This window comes from Danio rerio, chromosome 19 (assembly GCF_052040795.2).
Source record: "Danio rerio strain M-AB ecotype USA chromosome 19, GRCz13ab, whole genome shotgun sequence".
Taxonomy (NCBI): Eukaryota; Metazoa; Chordata; class Actinopteri; order Cypriniformes; family Danionidae; genus Danio; species Danio rerio.
The window spans coordinates 45,057,010-45,080,000 of record NC_141039.2 but is presented as its reverse complement, the minus strand read 5'-3'; the positions used below and the strand labels follow the sequence as shown (position 1 = coordinate 45,080,000).

The window sequence follows — 22,991 nt, the reverse complement described above, 5'->3', positions numbered from 1 at the left end:
CGACACATGTTTAGCTTGTGTCGCATGTTTTGCGTGCACTTCACATTTTTGATTTTTTTCGTGACATTTCTATTTTAGACACGGTTTCTATGTTTGCGACACATGTTTAGCTTGTGTCGCATGTTTTGCGTGCACTTCACATTTTTTATTTTTTTTGTGACATTTCTATTTTAGACACGGTTTCTATTTTTGCAACACATGTTTAGCTTGTGTCGCATGTTTTGCGTGCACTTCACATTTTTGATTTTTTTTGTGACATTTCTATTTTAGACACGGTTTCTATTTTTGCGACACATGTTTAGCTTGCGTCGCATGTTTTGTGAAGGCACGGTGTAAGGCACTTGACCAGCCAGTGCACACAGCTGCCTACTGACCAATCAGAGCACCCCAGGCCAACCGGTCGATCAAGAGAGCACATCAGCTTTCAGATTAATCAGCGCACGTACGGCCCATGAAGAGCACATCAGCTTTCAGATTAATAAGCGCACGTACGGCCACCTGACCCACCAGAGGACCCAGGGTCCAACTGACCAGTCAGAGCACACAAGGCAACCTGACCGATCAGAGCACCCTAGCTTTGTAACGTTTAGATTTTATACACCGTTTCTATTTCTGCGACACATGATTAGCTTGCGTCGCATGTTTTGGTGCACACTTCACATTTTTGACTTTTTTAGAGACATTTCGATTTTAGACACCGTTTCTATTTAGCGACACATGTTTAGCTTGTGTCGCATGTTTTGGGTGCACTTCACATTTTCGATTTTTTTCGTGACATTTCTATTTTAGACACGGTTTCTATATTTGCGACACATGTTTAGCTTGTGTTGCATGTTTTGCGTGCACTTCACATTTTTGATTTTTTTCGTGACATTTCTATTTTAGAAACGGTTTCTATGTTTGCGACACATGTTTAGCTTGTGTCGCATGTTTTGCGTGCACTTCACATTTTTGATTTTTTTTGTGACATTTCTATTTTAGACACGGTTTCTATTTTTGCGACACATGTTTAGCTTGTGTCGCATGTTTTGCGTGCACTTCACATTTTCGATTTTTTTCGTGACATTTCTATTTTAGACACGGTTTCTATATTTGCGACACATGTTTAGCTTGTGTCGCATGTTTTGCGTGCACTTCACATTTTTGATTTTTTTGTGACATTTCTATTTTAGACACGGTTTCTATGTTTGCGACACATGTTTAGCTTGTGTCGCATGTTTTGCGTGCACTTCACATTTTTGATTTTTTTTGTGACATTTCTATTTTAGACACGGTTTCTATTTTTGCGACACATGTTTAGCTTGCGTCGCATGTTTTGTGAAGGCACGGTGTAAGGCACTTGACCAGCCAGTGCACACAGCTGCCTACTGACCAATCAGAGCACCCCAGGCCAACCGGTCGATCAAGAGAGCACATCAGCTTTCAGATTAATCAGCGCACGTACGGCCCATGAAGAGCACATCAGCTTTCAGATTAATAAGCGCACGTACGGCCACCTGACCAACCAGAGGACCCAGGGTCCAACTGACCAGTCAGAGCACACAAGGCAACCTGACCGATCAGAGCACCCTAGCTTTGTAACGTTTAGATTTTATACACCGTTTCTATTTCTGCGACACATGATTAGCTTGCGTCGCATGTTTTGGTGCACACTTCACATTTTCAAGTTTTTTAGAGACATTTCGATTTTAGACACCGTTTCTATTTAGCGACACATGTTTAGCTTGTGTCGCATGTTTTGCGTGCACTTCACATTTTTGATTTTTTTCGTGACATTTCTATTTTAGACACGGTTTCTATATTTGCGACACATGTTTAGCTTGTGTCGCATGTTTTGCGTGCACTTCACATTTTTTATTTTTTTGTGACATTTCTATTTTAGACAAGGTTTCTGTTTTTGCGACACATGTTTAGCTTGCGTCGCATGTTTTGTGAAGGCACGGTGTAAGGCACTTGACCAGCCAGTGCACACAGCTGCCTACTGACCAATCAGAGCACCCCAGGCCAACCGGTCGATCAAGAGAGCACATCAGCTTTCAGATTAATCAGCGCACGTACGGCCCATGAAGAGCACATCAGCTTTCAGATTAATAAGCGCACGTACGGCCACCTGACCCACCAGAGGACCCAGGGTCCAACTGACCAGTCAGAGCACACAAGGCAACCTGACCGATCAGAGCACCCTAGCTTTGTAACGTTTAGATTTTATACACCGTTTCTATTTCTGCGACACATGATTAGCTTGCGTCGCATGTTTTGGTGCACACTTCACATTTTTGACTTTTTTAGAGACATTTCTATTTAAGACACCGTTTCTATTTAGCGACACATGTTTAGCTTGTGTCGCATGTTTTGCGTGCACTTCACATTTTCGATTTTTTTCGTGACATTTCTATTTTAGACACGGTTTCTATATTTGCGACACATGTTTAGCTTGTGTCGCATGTTTTGCGTGCACTTCACATTTTTGATTTTTTTTGTGACATTTCTATTTTAGACACGGTTTCTATTTTTGCGACACATGTTTAGCTTGTGTCGCATGTTTTGCGTGCACTTCACATTTTTGATTTTTTTTGTGACATTTCTATTTTAGACACGGTTTCTATTTTTGCGACACATGTTTAGCTTGCGTCGCATGTTTTGTGAAGGCACGGTGTAAGGCACTTGACCAGCCAGTGCACACAGCTGCCTACTGACCAATCAGAGCACCCCAGGCCAACCGGTCGATCAAGAGAGCACATCAGCTTTCAGATTAATCAGCGCACGTACGGCCCATGAAGAGCACATCAGCTTTCAGATTAATAAGCGCACGTACGGCCACCTGACCAACCAGAGGACCCAGGGTCCAACTGACCAGTCAGAGCACACAAGGCAACCTGACCGATCAGAGTACCCTAGCTTTGTAACGTTTAGATTTTATACACCGTTTCTATTTCTGCGACACATGATTAGCTTGCGTCGCATGTTTTGGTGCACACTTCACATTTTTGACTTTTTTAGAGACATTTCGATTTTAGACACCGTTTCTATTTAACGACACATGTTTAGCTTGTGTCGCATGTTTTGGGTGCACTTCACATTTTCGATTTTTTTCGTGACATTTCTATTTTAGACACGGTTTCTATATTTGCGACACATGTTTAGCTTGTGTCGCATGTTTTGCGTGCACTTCACATTTTTGATTTTTTTCGTGACATTTCTATTTTAGACACGGTTTCTATGTTTGCGACACATGTTTAGCTTGTGTCGCATGTTTTGCGTGCACTTCACATTTTTTATTTTTTTTGTGACATTTCTATTTTAGACACGGTTTCTATTTTTGCAACACATGTTTAGCTTGTGTCGCATGTTTTGCGTGCACTTCACATTTTTGATTTTTTTTGTGACATTTCTATTTTAGACACGGTTTCTATTTTTGCGACACATGTTTAGCTTGCGTCGCATGTTTTGTGAAGGCACGGTGTAAGGCACTTGACCAGCCAGTGCACACAGCTGCCTACTGACCAATCAGAGCACCCCAGGCCAACCGGTCGATCAAGAGAGCACATCAGCTTTCAGATTAATCAGCGCACGTACGGCCCATGAAGAGCACATCAGCTTTCAGATTAATAAGCGCACGTACGGCCACCTGACCCACCAGAGGACCCAGGGTCCAACTGACCAGTCAGAGCACACAAGGCAACCTGACCGATCAGAGCACCCTAGCTTTGTAACGTTTAGATTTTATACACCGTTTCTATTTCTGCGACACATGATTAGCTTGCGTCGCATGTTTTGGTGCACACTTCACATTTTTGACTTTTTTAGAGACATTTCGATTTTAGACACCGTTTCTATTTAGCGACACATGTTTAGCTTGTGTCGCATGTTTTGGGTGCACTTCACATTTTCGATTTTTTTCGTGACATTTCTATTTTAGACACGGTTTCTATATTTGCGACACATGTTTAGCTTGTGTTGCATGTTTTGCGTGCACTTCACATTTTTGATTTTTTTCGTGACATTTCTATTTTAGAAACGGTTTCTATGTTTGCGACACATGTTTAGCTTGTGTCGCATGTTTTGCGTGCACTTCACATTTTCGACTTTTTTAGAGACATTTCGATTTTAGACACCGTTTCTATTTAGCGACACATGTTTAGCTTGTGTCGCATGTTTTGCGTGCACTTCACATTTTTGATTTTTTTCGTGACATTTCTATTTTAGACACGGTTTCTATATTTGCGACACATGTTTAGCTTGTGTCGCATGTTTTGCGTGCACTTCACATTTTTGATTTTTTTGTGACATTTCTATTTTAGACACGGTTTCTATATTTGCGACACATGTTTAGCTTGTGTCGCATGTTTTGCGTGCACTTCACATTTTTGATTTTTTTTGTGACATTTCTATTTTAGACACGGTTTCTATTTTTGCGACACATGTTTAGCTTGCGTCGCATGTTTTGTGAAGGCACGGTGTAAGGCACTTGACCAGCCAGTGCACACAGCTGCCTACTGACCAATCAGAGCACCCCAGGCCAACCGGTCGATCAAGAGAGCACATCAGCTTTCAGATTAATCAGCGCACGTACGGCCCATGAAGAGCACATCAGCTTTCAGATTAATAAGCGCACGTACGGCCACCTGACCAACCAGAGGACCCAGGGTCCAACTGACCAGTCAGAGCACACAAGGCAACCTGACCGATTAGAGCACCCTAGCTTTGTAACGTTTAGATTTTATACACCGTTTCTATTTCTGCGACACATGATTAGCTTGCGTCGCATGTTTTGGTGCACACTTCACATTTTCGACTTTTTTAGAGACATTTCGATTTTAGACACCGTTTCTATTTAGCGACACATGTTTAGCTTGTGTCGCATGTTTTGGGTGCACTTCACATTTTCGATTTTTTTCGTGACATTTCTATTTTAGACACGGTTTCTATATTTGCGACACATGTTTAGCTTGTGTCGCATGTTTTGCGTGCACTTCACATTTTTGATTTTTTTCGTGACATTTCTATTTTAGACACGGTTTCTATATTTGCGACACATGTTTAGCTTGTGTCGCATGTTTTGCGTGCACTTCACATTTTTGATTTTTTTTGTGACATTTCTATTTTAGACACGGTTTCTATTTTTGCGACACATGTTTAGCTTGCGTCGCATGTTTTGTGAAGGCACGGTGTAAGGCACTTGACCAGCCAGTGCACACAGCTGCCTACTGACCAATCAGAGCACCCCAGGCCAACCGGTCGATCAAGAGAGCACATCAGCTTTCAGATTAATCAGCGCACGTACGGCCCATGAAGAGCACATCAGCTTTCAGATTAATAAGCGCACGTACGGCCACCTGACCCACCAGAGGACCCAGGGTCCAACTGACCAGTCAGAGCACACAAGGCAACCTGACCGATCAGAGCACCCTAGCTTTGTAACGTTTAGATTTTATACACCGTTTCTATTTCTGCGACACATGATTAGCTTGCGTCGCATGTTTTGGTGCACACTTCACATTTTCGACTTTTTTAGAGACATTTCGATTTTAGACACCGTTTCTATTTAGCGACACATGTTTAGCTTGTGTCGCATGTTTTGCGTGCACTTCACATTTTTGATTTTTTTCGTGACATTTCTATTTTAGACACGGTTTCTATATTTGCGACACATGTTTAGCTTGTGTCGCATGTTTTGCGTGCACTTCACATTTTTGATTTTTTTTGTGACATTTCTATTTTAGACACGGTTTCTATTTTTGCGACACATGTTTAGCTTGTGTCGCATGTTTTGCGTGCACTTCACATTTTTGATTTTTTTTGTGACATTTCTATTTTAGACACGGTTTCTATTTTTGCGACACATGTTTAGCTTGCGTCGCATGTTTTGTGAAGGCACGGTGTAAGGCACTTGACCAGCCAGTGCACACAGCTGCCTACTGACCAATCAGAGCACCCCAGGCCAACCGGTCGATCAAGAGAGCACATCAGCTTTCAGATTAATCAGCGCACGTACGGCCCATGAAGAGCACATCAGCTTTCAGATTAATAAGCGCACGTACGGCCACCTGACCAACCAGAGGACCCAGGGTCCAACTGACCAGTCAGAGCACACAAGGCAACCTGACCGATCAGAGCACCCTAGCTTTGTAACGTTTAGATTTTATACACCGTTTCTATTTCTGCGACACATGATTAGCTTGCGTCGCATGTTTTGGTGCACACTTCACATTTTTGACTTTTTTAGAGACATTTCGATTTTAGACACCGTTTCTATTTAGCGACACATCTTTAGCTTGTGTCGCATGTTTTGCGTGCACTTTACATTTTCGATTTTTTTCGTGACATTTCTATTTTAGACACGGTTTCTATATTTGCGACACATGTTTAGCTTGTGTCGCATGTTTTGCGTGCACTTCACATTTTTGATTTTTTTTGTGACATTTCTATTTTAGACACGGTTTCTATTTTTGCGACACATGTTTAGCTTGTGTCGCATGTTTTGCGTGCACTTCACATTTTTGATTTTTTTTGTGACATTTCTATTTTAGACACGGTTTCTATTTTTGCGACACATGTTTAGCTTGCGTCGCATGTTTTGTGAAGGCACGGTGTAAGGCACTTGACCAGCCAGTGCACACAGCTGCCTACTGACCAATCAGAGCACCCCAGGCCAACCGGTCGATCAAGAGAGCACATCAGCTTTCAGATTAATCAGCGCACGTACGGCCCATGAAGAGCACATCAGCTTTCAGATTAATAAGCGCACGTACGGCCACCTGACCAACCAGAGGACCCAGGGTCCAACTGACCAGTCAGAGCACACAAGGCAACCTGACCGATCAGAGTACCCTAGCTTTGTAACGTTTAGATTTTATACACCGTTTCTATTTCTGCGACACATGATTAGCTTGCGTCGCATGTTTTGGTGCACACTTCACATTTTTGACTTTTTTAGAGACATTTCGATTTTAGACACCGTTTCTATTTAGCGACACATGTTTAGCTTGTGTCGCATGTTTTGGGTGCACTTCACATTTTCGATTTTTTTCGTGACATTTCTATTTTAGACACGGTTTCTATATTTGCGACACATGTTTAGCTTGTGTCGCATGTTTTGCGTGCACTTCACATTTTTGATTTTTTTCGTGACATTTCTATTTTAGACACGGTTTCTATGTTTGCGACACATGTTTAGCTTGTGTCGCATGTTTTGCGTGCACTTCACATTTTTTATTTTTTTTGTGACATTTCTATTTTAGACACGGTTTCTATTTTTGCAACACATGTTTAGCTTGTGTCGCATGTTTTGCGTGCACTTCACATTTTTGATTTTTTTTGTGACATTTCTATTTTAGACACGGTTTCTATTTTTGCGACACATGTTTAGCTTGCGTCGCATGTTTTGTGAAGGCACGGTGTAAGGCACTTGACCAGCCAGTGCACACAGCTGCCTACTGACCAATCAGAGCACCCCAGGCCAACCGGTCGATCAAGAGAGCACATCAGCTTTCAGATTAATCAGCGCACGTACGGCCCATGAAGAGCACATCAGCTTTCAGATTAATAAGCGCACGTACGGCCACCTGACCCACCAGAGGACCCAGGGTCCAACTGACCAGTCAGAGCACACAAGGCAACCTGACCGATCAGAGCACCCTAGCTTTGTAACGTTTAGATTTTATACACCGTTTCTATTTCTGCGACACATGATTAGCTTGCGTCGCATGTTTTGGTGCACACTTCACATTTTTGACTTTTTTAGAGACATTTCGATTTTAGACACCGTTTCTATTTAGCGACACATGTTTAGCTTGTGTCGCATGTTTTGGGTGCACTTCACATTTTCGATTTTTTTCGTGACATTTCTATTTTAGACACGGTTTCTATATTTGCGACACATGTTTAGCTTGTGTCGCATGTTTTGCGTGCACTTCACATTTTTGATTTTTTTTTGTGACATTTCTATTTTAGACACGGTTTCTATTTTTGCGACACATGTTTAGCTTGTGTCGCATGTTTTGCGTGCACTTCACATTTTTGATTTTTTTTGTGACATTTCTATTTTAGACACGGTTTCTATTTTTGCGACACATGTTTAGCTTGCGTCGCATGTTTTGTGAAGGCACGGTGTAAGGCACTTGACCAGCCAGTGCACACAGCTGCCTACTGACCAATCAGAGCACCCCAGGCCAACCGGTCGATCAAGAGAGCACATCAGCTTTCAGATTAATCAGCGCACGTACGGCCCATGAAGAGCACATCAGCTTTCAGATTAATAAGCGCACGTACGGCCACCTGACCAACCAGAGGACCCAGGGTCCAACTGACCAGTCAGAGCACACAAGGCAACCTGACCGATCAGAGCACCCTAGCTTTGTAACGTTTAGATTTTATACACCGTTTCTATTTCTGCGACACATGATTAGCTTGCGTCGCATGTTTTGGTGCACACTTCATATTTTCGACTTTTTTAGAGACATTTCGATTTTAGACACCGTTTCTATTTAGCGACACATGTTTAGCTTGTGTCGCATGTTTTGGGTGCACTTCACATTTTCGATTTTTTTCGTGACATTTCTATTTTAGACACGGTTTCTATATTTGCGACACATGTTTAGCTTGTGTCGCATGTTTTGCGTGCACTTCACATTTTTGATTTTTTTCGTGACATTTCTATTTTAGACACGGTTTCTATATTTGCGACACATGTTTAGCTTGTGTCGCATGTTTTGCGTGCACTCAACATTTTTTATTTTTTTGTGACATTTCTATTTTAGACACGGTTTCTATTTTTGCGACACATGTTTAGCTTGTGTCGCATGTTTTGCGTGCACTTCACATTTTTGATTTTTTTGTGACATTTCTATTTTAGACACGGTTTCTATTTTTGCGACACATGTTTAGCTTGCGTCGCATGTTTTGTGAAGGCACGGTGTAAGGCACTTGACCAGCCAGTGCACACAGCTGCCTACTGACCAATCAGAGCACCCCAGGCCAACCGGTCGATCAAGAGAGCACATCAGCTTTCAGATTAATCAGCGCACGTACGGCCCATGAAGAGCACATCAGCTTTCAGATTAATAAGCGCACGTACGGCCACCTGACCAACCAGAGGACCCAGGGTCCAACTGACCAGTCAGAGCACACAAGGCAACCTGACCGATCAGAGCACCCTAGCTTTGTAACGTTTAGATTTTATACACCGTTTCTATTTCTGCGACACATGATTAGCTTGCGTCGCATGTTTTGGTGCACACTTCATATTTTCGACTTTTTTAGAGACATTTCTATTTAAGACACCGTTTCTATTTAGCGACACATGTTTAGCTTGTGTCGCATGTTTTGCGTGCACTTCACATTTTCGATTTTTTTCGTGACATTTCTATTTTAGACACGGTTTCTATATTTGCGACACATGTTTAGCTTGTGTCTCATGTTTTGCGTGCACTTCACATTTTTTATTTTTTTTGTGACATTTCTATTTTAGACACGGTTTCTATTTTTGCGACACATGTTTAGCTTGTGTCGCATGTTTTGCGTGCACTTCACATTTTTGATTTTTTTTGTGACATTTCTATTTTAGACACGGTTTTTTATTTTTGCGACACATGTTTAGCTTGCGTCGCATGTTTTGTGAAGGCACGGTGTAAGGCACTTGACCAGCCAGTGCACACAGCTGCCTACTGACCAATCAGAGCACCCCAGGCCAACCGGTCGATCAAGAGAGCACATCAGCTTTCAGATTAATCAGCGCACGTACGGCCCATGAAGAGCACATCAGCTTTCAGATTAATAAGCGCACGTACGGCCACCTGACCAACCAGAGGACCCAGGGTCCAACTGACCAGTCAGAGCACACAAGGCAACCTGACCGATCAGAGCACCCTAGCTTTGTAACGTTTAGATTTTATACACCGTTTCTATTTCTGCGACACATGATTAGCTTGCGTCGCATGTTTTGGTGCACACTTCACATTTTTGACTTTTTTAGAGACATTTCGATTTTAGACACCGTTTCTATTTAGCGACACATGTTTAGCTTGTGTCGCATGTTTTGGGTGCACTTCACATTTTCGATTTTTTTCGTGACATTTCTATTTTAGACACGGTTTCTATATTTGCGACACATGTTTAGCTTGTGTCGCATGTTTTGCGTGCACTTCACATTTTTGATTTTTTTCGTGACATTTCTATTTTAGAAACGGTTTCTATGTTTGCGACACATGTTTAGCTTGTGTCGCATGTTTTGCGTGCACTTCACATTTTTGATTTTTTTTGTGACATTTCTATTTTAGACACGGTTTCTATTTTTGCGACACATGTTTAGCTTGTGTCGCATGTTTTGCGTGCACTTCACATTTTCGATTTTTTTCGTGACATTTCTATTTTAGACACGGTTTCTATATTTGCGACACATGTTTAGCTTGTGTCGCATGTTTTGCGTGCACTTCACATTTTTGATTTTTTTGTGACATTTCTATTTTAGACACGGTTTCTATTTTTGCGACACATGTTTAGCTTGTGTCGCATGTTTTGCGTGCACTTCACATTTTCGACTTTTTTAGAGACATTTCGATTTTAGACACCGTTTCTATTTAGCGACACATGTTTAGCTTGTGTCGCATGTTTTGCGTGCACTTCATATTTTCGATTTTTTTCGTGACATTTCTATTTTAGACATGGTTTCTATATTTGCGACACATGTTTAGCTTGTGTCGCATGTTTTGCGTGCACTTCACATTTTTGATTTTTTTGGTGACATTTCTATTTTAGACACGGTTTCTATTTTTGCGACACATGTTTAGCTTGCGTCGCATGTTTTGTGAAGGCACGGTGTAAGGCACTTGACCAGCCAGTGCACACAGCTGCCTACTGACCAATCAGAGCACCCCAGGCCAACCGGTCGATCAAGAGAGCACATCAGCTTTCAGATTAATCAGCGCACGTACGGCCCATGAAGAGCACATCAGCTTTCAGATTAATAAGCGCACGTACGGCCACCTGACCAACCAGAGGACCCAGGGTCCAACTGACCAGTCAGAGCACACAAGGCAACCTGACCGATCAGAGCACCCTAGCTTTGTAACGTTTAGATTTTATACACCGTTTCTATTTCTGCGACACATGATTAGCTTGCGTCGCATGTTTTGGTGCACACTTCACATTTTCAAGTTTTTTAGAGACATTTCAATTTTAGACACCGTTTCTATTTAGCGACACATGTTTAGCTTGTGTCGCATGTTTTGCGTGCACTTCACATTTTTGATTTTTTTCGTGACATTTCTATTTTAGACACGGTTTCTATATTTGCGACACATGTTTAGCTTGTGTCGCATGTTTTGCGTGCACTTCACATTTTTTATTTTTTTGTGACATTTCTATTTTAGACAAGGTTTTTGTTTTTGCGACACATGTTTAGCTTGCGTCGCATGTTTTGTGAAGGCACGGTGTAAGGCACTTGACCAGCCAGTGCACACAGCTGCCTACTGACCAATCAGAGCACCCCAGGCCAACCGGTCGATCAAGAGAGCACATCAGCTTTCAGATTAATCAGCGCACGTACGGCCCATGAAGAGCACATCAGCTTTCAGATTAATAAGCGCACGTACGGCCACCTGACCCACCAGAGGACCCAGGGTCCAACTGACCAGTCAGAGCACACAAGGCAACCTGACCGATCAGAGCACCCTAGCTTTGTAACGTTTAGATTTTATACACCGTTTCTATTTCTGCGACACATGATTAGCTTGCGTCGCATGTTTTGGTGCACACTTCACATTTTCGACTTTTTTAGAGACATTTCGATTTTAGACACCGTTTCTATTTAGCGACACATGTTTAGCTTGTGTCGCATGTTTTGCGTGCACTTCACATTTTCGATTTTTTTCGTGACATTTCTATTTTAGACACGGTTTCTATATTTGCGACACATGTTTAGCTTGTGTCGCATGTTTTGCGTGCACTTCACATTTTTGATTTTTTTTGTGACATTTCTATTTTAGACACGGTTTCTATTTTTGCGACACATGTTTAGCTTGTGTCGCATGTTTTGCGTGCACTTCACATTTTTTATTTTTTTTGTGACATTTCTATTTTAGACACGGTTTCTATTTTTGCGACACATGTTTAGCTTGCGTCGCATGTTTTGTGAAGGCACGGTGTAAGGCACTTGACCAGCCAGTGCACACAGCTGCCTACTGACCAATCAGAGCACCCCAGGCCAACCGGTCGATCAAGAGAGCACATCAGCTTTCAGATTAATCAGCGCACGTACGGCCCATGAAGAGCACATCAGCTTTCAGATTAATAAGCGCACGTACGGCCACCTGACCCACCAGAGGACCCAGGGTCCAACTGACCAGTCAGAGCACACAAGGCAACCTGACCGATCAGAGCACCCTAGCTTTGTAACGTTTAGATTTTATACACCGTTTCTATTTCTGCGACACATGATTAGCTTGCGTCGCATGTTTTGGTGCACACTTCACATTTTTGACTTTTTTAGAGACATTTCGATTTTAGACACCGTTTCTATTTAGCGACACATGTTTAGCTTGTGTCGCATGTTTTGGGTGCACTTCACATTTTCGATTTTTTTCGTGACATTTCTATTTTAGACACGGTTTCTATATTTGCGACACATGTTTAGCTTGTGTCGCATGTTTTGCGTGCACTTCACATTTTTGATTTTTTTTTGTGACATTTCTATTTTAGACACGGTTTCTATTTTTGCGACACATGTTTAGCTTGTGTCGCATGTTTTGCGTGCACTTCACATTTTTGATTTTTTTTGTGACATTTCTATTTTAGACACGGTTTCTATTTTTGCGACACATGTTTAGCTTGCGTCGCATGTTTTGTGAAGGCACGGTGTAAGGCACTTGACCAGCCAGTGCACACAGCTGCCTACTGACCAATCAGAGCACCCCAGGCCAACCGGTCGATCAAGAGAGCACATCAGCTTTCAGATTAATCAGCGCACGTACGGCCCATGAAGAGCACATCAGCTTTCAGATTAATAAGCGCACGTACGGCCACCTGACCAACCAGAGGACCCAGGGTCCAACTGACCAGTCAGAGCACACAAGGCAACCTGACCGATCAGAGCACCCTAGCTTTGTAACGTTTAGATTTTATACACCGTTTCTATTTCTGCGACACATGATTAGCTTGCGTCGCATGTTTTGGTGCACACTTCATATTTTCGACTTTTTTAGAGACATTTCGATTTTAGACACCGTTTCTATTTAGCGACACATGTTTAGCTTGTGTCGCATGTTTTGGGTGCACTTCACATTTTCGATTTTTTTCGTGACATTTCTATTTTAGACACGGTTTCTATATTTGCGACACATGTTTAGCTTGTGTCGCATGTTTTGCGTGCACTTCACATTTTTGATTTTTTTCGTGACATTTCTATTTTAGACACGGTTTCTATATTTGCGACACATGTTTAGCTTGTGTCGCATGTTTTGCGTGCACTCAACATTTTTTATTTTTTTGTGACATTTCTATTTTAGACACGGTTTCTATTTTTGCGACACATGTTTAGCTTGTGTCGCATGTTTTGCGTGCACTTCACATTTTTGATTTTTTTGTGACATTTCTATTTTAGACACGGTTTCTATTTTTGCGACACATGTTTAGCTTGCGTCGCATGTTTTGTGAAGGCACGGTGTAAGGCACTTGACCAGCCAGTGCACACAGCTGCCTACTGACCAATCAGAGCACCCCAGGCCAACCGGTCGATCAAGAGAGCACATCAGCTTTCAGATTAATCAGCGCACGTACGGCCCATGAAGAGCACATCAGCTTTCAGATTAATAAGCGCACGTACGGCCACCTGACCAACCAGAGGACCCAGGGTCCAACTGACCAGTCAGAGCACACAAGGCAACCTGACCGATCAGAGCACCCTAGCTTTGTAACGTTTAGATTTTATACACCGTTTCTATTTCTGCGACACATGATTAGCTTGCGTCGCATGTTTTGGTGCACACTTCACATTTTTGACTTTTTTAGAGACATTTCGATTTTAGACACCGTTTCTATTTAGCGACACATGTTTAGCTTGTGTCGCATGTTTTGGGTGCACTTCACATTTTCGATTTTTTTCGTGACATTTCTATTTTAGACACGGTTTCTATATTTGCGACACATGTTTAGCTTGTGTCGCATGTTTTGCGTGCACTTCACATTTTTGATTTTTTTCGTGACATTTCTATTTTAGAAACGGTTTCTATGTTTGCGACACATGTTTAGCTTGTGTCGCATGTTTTGCGTGCACTTCACATTTTCGATTTTTTTCGTGACATTTCTATTTTAGACACGGTTTCTATATTTGCGACACATGTTTAGCTTGTGTCGCATGTTTTGCGTGCACTTCACATTTTCGATTTTTTTCGTGACATTTCTATTTTAGACACGGTTTCTATATTTGCGACACATGTTTAGCTTGTGTCGCATGTTTTGCGTGCACTTCACATTTTTGATTTTTTTGTGACATTTCTATTTTAGACACGGTTTCTATTTTTGCGACACATGTTTAGCTTGTGTCGCATGTTTTGCGTGCACTTCACATTTTCGACTTTTTTAGAGACATTTCGATTTTAGACACCGTTTCTATTTAGCGACACATGTTTAGCTTGTGTCGCATGTTTTGCGTGCACTTCATATTTTCGATTTTTTTCGTGACATTTCTATTTTAGACATGGTTTCTATATTTGCGACACATGTTTAGCTTGTGTCGCATGTTTTGCGTGCACTTCACATTTTTGATTTTTTTTGTGACATTTCTATTTTAGACACGGTTTCTATTTTTGCGACACATGTTTAGCTTGCGTCGCATGTTTTGTGAAGGCACGGTGTAAGGCACTTGACCAGCCAGTGCACACAGCTGCCTACTGACCAATCAGAGCACCCCAGGCCAACCGGTCGATCAAGAGAGCACATCAGCTTTCAGATTAATCAGCGCACGTACGGCCCATGAAGAGCACATCAGCTTTCAGATTAATAAGCGCACGTACGGCCACCTGACCAACCAGAGGACCCAGGGTCCAACTGACCAGTCAGAGCACACAAGGCAACCTGACCGATCAGAGCACCCTAGCTTTGTAACGTTTAGATTTTATACACCGTTTCTATTTCTGCGACACATGATTAGCTTGCGTCGCATGTTTTGGTGCACACTTCACATTTTCAAGTTTTTTAGAGACATTTCAATTTTAGACACCGTTTCTATTTAGCGACACATGTTTAGCTTGTGTCGCATGTTTTGCGTGCACTTCACATTTTTGATTTTTTTCGTGACATTTCTATTTTAGACACGGTTTCTATATTTGCGACACATGTTTAGCTTGTGTCGCATGTTTTGCGTGCACTTCACATTTTTTATTTTTTTGTGACATTTCTATTTTAGACAAGGTTTTTGTTTTTGCGACACATGTTTAGCTTGCGTCGCATGTTTTGTGAAGGCACGGTGTAAGGCACTTGACCAGCCAGTGCACACAGCTGCCTACTGACCAATCAGAGCACCCCAGGCCAACCGGTCGATCAAGAGAGCACATCAGCTTTCAGATTAATCAGCGCACGTACGGCCCATGAAGAGCACATCAGCTTTCAGATTAATAAGCGCACGTACGGCCACCTGACCCACCAGAGGACCCAGGGTCCAACTGACCAGTCAGAGCACACAAGGCAACCTGACCGATCAGAGCACCCTAGCTTTGTAACGTTTAGATTTTATACACCGTTTCTATTTCTGCGACACATGATTAGCTTGCGTCGCATGTTTTGGTGCACACTTCACATTTTCGACTTTTTTAGAGACATTTCGATTTTAGACACCGTTTCTATTTAGCGACACATGTTTAGCTTGTGTCGCATGTTTTGCGTGCACTTCACATTTTCGATTTTTTTCGTGACATTTCTATTTTAGACACGGTTTCTATATTTGCGACACATGTTTAGCTTGTGTCGCATGTTTTGCGTGCACTTCACATTTTTGATTTTTTTTGTGACATTTCTATTTTAGACACGGTTTCTATTTTTGCGACACATGTTTAGCTTGTGTCGCATGTTTTGCGTGCACTTCACATTTTTTATTTTTTTTGTGACATTTCTATTTTAGACACGGTTTCTATTTTTGCGACACATGTTTAGCTTGCGTCGCATGTTTTGTGAAGGCACGGTGTAAGGCACTTGACCAGCCAGTGCACACAGCTGCCTACTGACCAATCAGAGCACCCCAGGCCAACCGGTCGATCAAGAGAGCACATCAGCTTTCAGATTAATCAGCGCACGTACGGCCCATGAAGAGCACATCAGCTTTCAGATTAATAAGCGCACGTACGGCCACCTGACCAACCAGAGGACCCAGGGTCCAACTGACCAGTCAGAGCACACAAGGCAACCTGACCGATCAGAGCACCCTAGCTTTGTAACGTTTAGATTTTATACACCGTTTCTATTTCTGCGACACATGATTAGCTTGCGTCGCATGTTTTGGTGCACACTTCATATTTTTGACTTTTTTAGAGACATTTCGATTTTAGACACCGTTTCTATTTAGCGACACATGTTTAGCTTGTGTCGCATGTTTTGGGTGCACTTCACATTTTCGATTTTTTTCGTGACATTTCTATTTTAGACACGGTTTCTATATTTGCGACACATGTTTAGCTTGTGTCGCATGTTTTGCGTGCACTTCACATTTTTGATTTTTTTTTGTGACATTTCTATTTTAGACACGGTTTCTATTTTTGCGACACATGTTTAGCTTGTGTCGCATGTTTTGCGTGCACTTCACATTTTTGATTTTTTTTGTGACATTTCTATTTTAGACACGGTTTCTATTTTTGCGACACATGTTTAGCTTGCGTCGCATGTTTTGTGAAGGCACGGTGTAAGGCACTTGACCAGCCAGTGCACACAGCTGCCTACTGACCAATCAGAGCACCCCAGGCCGACCGGTCGATCAAGAGAGCACATCAGCTTTCAGATTAATCAGCGCACGTACGGCCCATGAAGAGCACATCAGCTTTCAGATTAATAAGCGCACGTACGGCCACCTGACCAACCAGAGGACCCAGGGTCCAACTGACCAGTCAGAGCACACAAGGCAACCTGACCGATCAGAGCACCCTAGCTTTGTAACGTTTAGATTTTATACACCGTTTCTATTTCTGCGACACATGATTAGCTTGCGTCGCATGTTTTGGTGCACACTTCACATTTTCGACTTTTTTAGAGACATTTCTATTTAAGACACCGTTTCTATTTAGCGACACATGTTTAGCTTGTGTCGCATGTTTTGGGTGCACTTCACATTTTCGATTTTTTTCGTGACATTTCTATTTTAGACACGGTTTCTATATTTGCGACACATGTTTAGCTTGTGTCGCATGTTTTGCGTGCACTTCACATTTTTGATTTTTTTCGTGACATTTCTATTTTAGACACGGTTTCTATATTTGCGACACATGTTTAGCTTGTGTCGCATGTTTTGCGTGCACTCAACATTTTTTATTTTTTTGTGACATTTCTATTTTAGACACGGTTTCTATTTTTGCGACACATGTTTAGCTTGTGTCGCATGTTTTGCGTGCACTTCACATTTTTGATTTTTTTTGTGACATTTCTATTTTAGACACGGTTTCTATTTTTGCGACACATGTTTAGCTTGCGTCGCATGTTTTGTGAAGGCACGGTGTAAGGCACTTGACCAGCCAGTGCACACAGCTGCCTACTGACCAATCAGAGCACCCCAGGCCAACCGGTCGATCAAGAGAGCACATCAGCTTTCAGATTAATCAGCGCACGTACGGCCCATGAAGAGCACATCAGCTTTCAGATTAATAAGCGCACGTACGGCCACCTGACCAACCAGAGGACCCAGGGTCCAACTGACCAGTCAGAGCACACAAGGCAACCTGACCGATCAGAGCACCCTAGCTTTGTAACGTTTAGATTTTATACACCGTTTCTATTTCTGCGACACATGATTAGCTTGCGTCGCATGTTTTGGTGCACACTTCATATTTTCGACTTTTTTAGAGACATTTCGATTTTAGACACCGTTTCTATTTAGCGACACATGTTTAGCTTGTGTCGCATGTTTTGGGTGCACTTCACATTTTCGATTTTTTTCGTGACATTTCTATTTTAGACACGGTTTCTATATTTGCGGCACATGTTTAGCTTGTGTCGCATGTTTTGCGTGCACTTCACATTTTTGATTTTTTTCGTGACATTTCTATTTTAGACACGGTTTCTATATTTGCGACACATGTTTAGCTTGTGTCGCATGTTTTGCGTGCACTCAACATTTTTTATTTTTTTGTGACATTTCTATTTTAGACACGGTTTCTATTTTTGCGACACATGTTTAGCTTGTGTCGCATGTTTTGCGTGCACTTCACATTTTTGATTTTTTTGTGACATTTCTATTTTAGAAACGGTTTCTATTTTTGCGACACATGTTTAGCTTGTGTCGCATGTTTTGCGTGCACTTCACATTTTTGATTTTTTTGTGACATTTCTATTTTAGACACGGTTTCTATTTTTGCGACACATGTTTAGCTTGTGTCGCATGTTTTGCGTGCACTTCACATTTTTGATTTTTTTTGTGACATTTCTATTTTAGACACGGTTTCTATTTTTGCGACACATGTTTAGCTTGCGTCGCATGTTTTGTGAAGGCACGGTGTAAGGCACTTGACCAGCCAGTGCACACAGCTGCCTACTGACCAATCAGAGCACCCCAGGCCAACCGGTCGATCAAGAGAGCACATCAGCTTTCAGATTAATCAGCGCACGTACGGCCCATGAAGAGCACATCAGCTTTCAGATTAATAAGCGCACGTACGGCCACCTGACCAACCAGAGGACCCAGGGTCCAACTGACCAGTCAGAGCACACAAGGCAACCTGACCGATCAGAGCACCCTAGCTTTGTAACGTTTAGATTTTATACACCGTTTCTATTTCTGCGACACAAGATTAGCTTGCGTCGCATGTTTTGGTGCACACTTCATATTTTCGACTTTTTTAGAGACATTTCAATTTTAGACACCGTTTCTATTTAGCGACACATGTTTAGCTTGTGTCGCATGTTTTGCGTGCACTTCACATTTTCGATTTTTTTTCGTGACATTTCTATTTTAGACACGGTTTCTATTTTTGCGACACATGTTTAGCTTGCGTCGCATGTTTTGTGAAGGCACGGTGTAAGGCACTTGACCAGCTAGTGCACACAGCTGCCTACTGACCAATCAGAGCACCCCAGGCCAACCGGTCGATCAAGAGAGCACATCAGCTTTCAGATTAATCAGCGCACGTACGGCCCATGAAGAGCACATCAGCTTTCAGATTAATAAGCGCACGTACGGCCACCTGACCAACCAGAGGACCCAGGGTCCAACTGACCAGTCAGAGCACACAAGGCAACCTGACCGATCAGAGCACCCTAGCTTTGTAACGTTTAGATTTTATACACCGTTTCTATTTCTGCGACACATGATTAGCTTGCGTCGCATGTTTTGGTGCACACTTCACATTTTTGACTTTTTTAGAGAGATTTCGATTTTAGACACCGTTTCTATTTAGCGACACATGTTTAGCTTGTGTCGCATGTTTTGCGTGCACTTCACATTTTTGATTTTTTTCGTGACATTTCTATTTTAGACACGGTTTCTATATTTGCGACACATGTTTAGCTTGTGTCGCATGTTTTGGGTGCACTTCACATTTTCGATTTTTTTCGTGACATTTCTATTTTAGACACGGATTCTATATTTGCGACACATGATTAGCTTGCATCGCATGTTTTGGTGCACATCTCACATTTTCGATTTTTTTCATGACATTTCTATTTTAGACACGGTTTCTATATTTGCGACACATGTTTAGCTTGTGTCGCATGTTTTGCGTGCACTTCACATTTTTGATTTTTTTTGTGACATTTAGATTTTAGACACTGTTTCTATTTTTGCGACACATGTTTAGCTTGCGTCGCATGTTTAGGTGCACACTTCATATTTTCGACTTTTTTAGAGACATTTCGATTTTAGACACCGTTTCTATTTAGCGACACATGTTTAGCTTGTGTCGCATGTTTTGCGTGCACTTCACATTTTTGATTTTTTTTGTGACATTTCTATTTTAGACACGGTTTCTATTTTTGCGACACATGTTTAGCTTGTGTCACATGTTTTGCGTGCACTTCACATTTTTGATTTTTTTCGTGACATTTCTATTTTAGACAAGGTTTCTATTTTTGCGACACATGTTTAGCTTGCGTCGCATGTTTTGTGAAGGCACGGTGTAAGGCACTTGACCAGCCAGTGCACACAGCTGCCTACTGACCAATCAGAGCACCCCAGGCCAACCGGTCGATCAAGAGAGCACATCAGCTTTCAGATTAATCAGCGCACGTACGGCCCATGAAGAGCACATCAGCTTTCAGATTAATAAGCGCACGTACGGCCACCTGACCAACCAGAGGACCCAGGGTCCAACTGACCAGTCAGAGCACACAAGGCAACCTGACCGATCAGAGCACCCTAGCTTTGTAACGTTTAGATTTTATACACCGTTTCTATTTATGCGACACATGATTAGCTTGCGTCGCATGTTTTGGTGCACACTTCACATTTTTGACTTTTTTAGAGACATTTCGATTTTAGACACCGTTTCTATTTAGCGACACATGTTTAGCTTGTGTCGCATGTTTTGGGTGCACTTCACATTTTCGATTTTTTTCGTGACATTTCTATTTTAGACACGGTTTCTATATTTGCGACACATGTTTAGCTTGTGTTGCATGTTTTGCGTGCACTTCACATTTTTGATTTTTTTCGTGACATTTCTATTTTAGACACGGTTTCTATATTTGCGACACATGTTTAGCTTGTGTCGCATGTTTTGCGTGCACTTCACATTTTTGATTTTTTTGTGACATTTCTATTTTAGACACGGTTTCTATTTTTGCGACACATGTTTAGCTTGTGTCGCATGTTTTGCGTGCACTTCACATTTTTGATTTTTTTTGTGACATTTCTATTTTAGACACGGTTTCTATTTTTGCGACACATGTTTAGCTTGCGTCGCATGTTTTGTGAAGGCACGGTGTAAGGCACTTGACCAGCCAGTGCACACAGCTGCCTACTGACCAATCAGAGCACCCCAGGCCAACCGGTCGATCAAGAGAGCACATCAGCTTTCAGATTAATCAGCGCACGTACGGCCCATGAAGAGCACATCAGCTTTCAGATTAATAAGCGCACGTACGGCCACCTGACCAACCAGAGGACCCAGGGTCCAACTGACCAGTCAGAGCACACAAGGCAACCTGACCGATCAGAGCACCCTAGCTTTGTAACGTTTAGATTTTATACACCGTTTCTATTTCTGCGACACATGATTAGCTTGCGTCGCATGTTTTGGTGCACACTTCACATTTTTGACTTTTTTAGAGACATTTCGATTTTAGACACCGTTTCTATTTAGCGACACATGTTTAGCTTGTGTCGCATGTTTTGGGTGCACTTCACATTTTCGATTTTTTTCATGACATTTCTATTTTAGACACGGTTTCTATATTTGCGACACATGTTTAGCTTGTGTCGCATGTTTTGCGTGCACTTCACATTTTTGATTTTTTTCGTGACATTTCTATTTTAGAAACGGTTTCTATGTTTGCGACACATGTTTAGCTTGTGTCGCATGTTTTGCGTGCACTTCACATTTTTGATTTTTTTTGTGACATTTCTATTTTAGACACGGTTTCTATTTTTGCGACACATGTTTAGCTTGTGTCGCATGTTTTGCGTGCACTTCACATTTTTTATTTTTTTGTGACATTTCTATTTTAGACACGGTTTCTATTTTTGCGACACATGTTTAGCTTGTGTCGCATGTTTTGCGTGCACTTCACATTTTTTATTTTTTTTGTGACATTTCTATTTTAGACACGGTTTCTATTTTTGCGGCACATGTTTAGCTTGCGTCGCATGTTTTGTGAAGGCACGGTGTAAGGCACTTGACCAGCCAGTGCACACAGCTGCCTACTGACCAATCAGAGCACCCCAGGCCAACCGGTCGATCAAGAGAGCACATCAGCTTTCAGATTAATCAGCGCACGTACGGCCCATGAAGAGCACATCAGCTTTCAGATTAATAAGCGCACGTACGGCCACCTGACCAACCAGAGGACCCAGGGTCCAACTGACCAGTCAGAGCACACAAGGCAACCTGACCGATCAGAGCACCCTAGCTTTGTAACGTTTAGATTTTATACACCGTTTCTATTTCTACGACACATGATTAGCTTGCGTCGCATGTTTTGGTGCACACTTCACATTTTCGACTTTTTTAGAGACATTTCGATTTTAGACACCGTTTCTATTTAGCGACACATGTTTAGCTTGTGTCGCATGTTTTGCGTGCACTTCACATTTTCGATTTTTTTCGTGACATTTCTATTTTAGACATGGTTTCTATATTTGCGACACATGTTTAGCTTGTGTCGCATGTTTTGCGTGCACTTCACATTTTTGATTTTTTTTGTGACATTTCTATTTTAGACACGGTTTCTATTTTTGCGACACATGTTTAGCTTGCGTCGCATGTTTTGTGAAGGCACGGTGTAAGGCACTTGACCAGCCAGTGCACACAGCTGCCTACTGACCAATCAGAGCACCCCAGGCCAACCGGTCGATCAAGAGAGCACATCAGCTTTCAGATTAATCAGCGCACGTACGGCCCATGAAGAGCACATCAGCTTTCAGATTAATAAGCGCACGTACGGCCACCTGACCCACCAGAGGACCCAGGGTCCAACTGACCAGTCAGAGCACACAAGGCAACCTGACCGATCAGAGTACCCTAGCTTTGTAACGTTTAGATTTTATACACCGTTTCTATTTCTGCGACACATGATTAGCTTGCGTCGCATGTTTTGGTGCACACTTCACATTTTCGACTTTTTTAGAGACATTTCGATTTTAGACA

The 22,991-nt window shown here is 42.1% G+C and overlaps 2 long non-coding RNA genes across 2 annotated transcripts in view; both read right to left on the bottom strand.

Annotated features, from left to right (window-relative positions):
* The window catches only part of LOC141379178 (uncharacterized), a 94,119-nt gene that overhangs the window by 36,186 nt on the left and 34,942 nt on the right, over window positions 1–22,991 (bottom strand). The gene's annotated exons all lie outside the window — the stretch shown is intronic.
* Window positions 3,383–6,235, bottom strand: LOC148679849 (uncharacterized). The gene is made up of 3 exons (XR_015945472.1): window positions 4,878–6,235; window positions 4,168–4,781; window positions 3,383–3,975 (listed from the first exon to the last, which is right to left on the bottom strand). It is a non-coding gene; the product is annotated as an uncharacterized LOC148679849 (long non-coding RNA).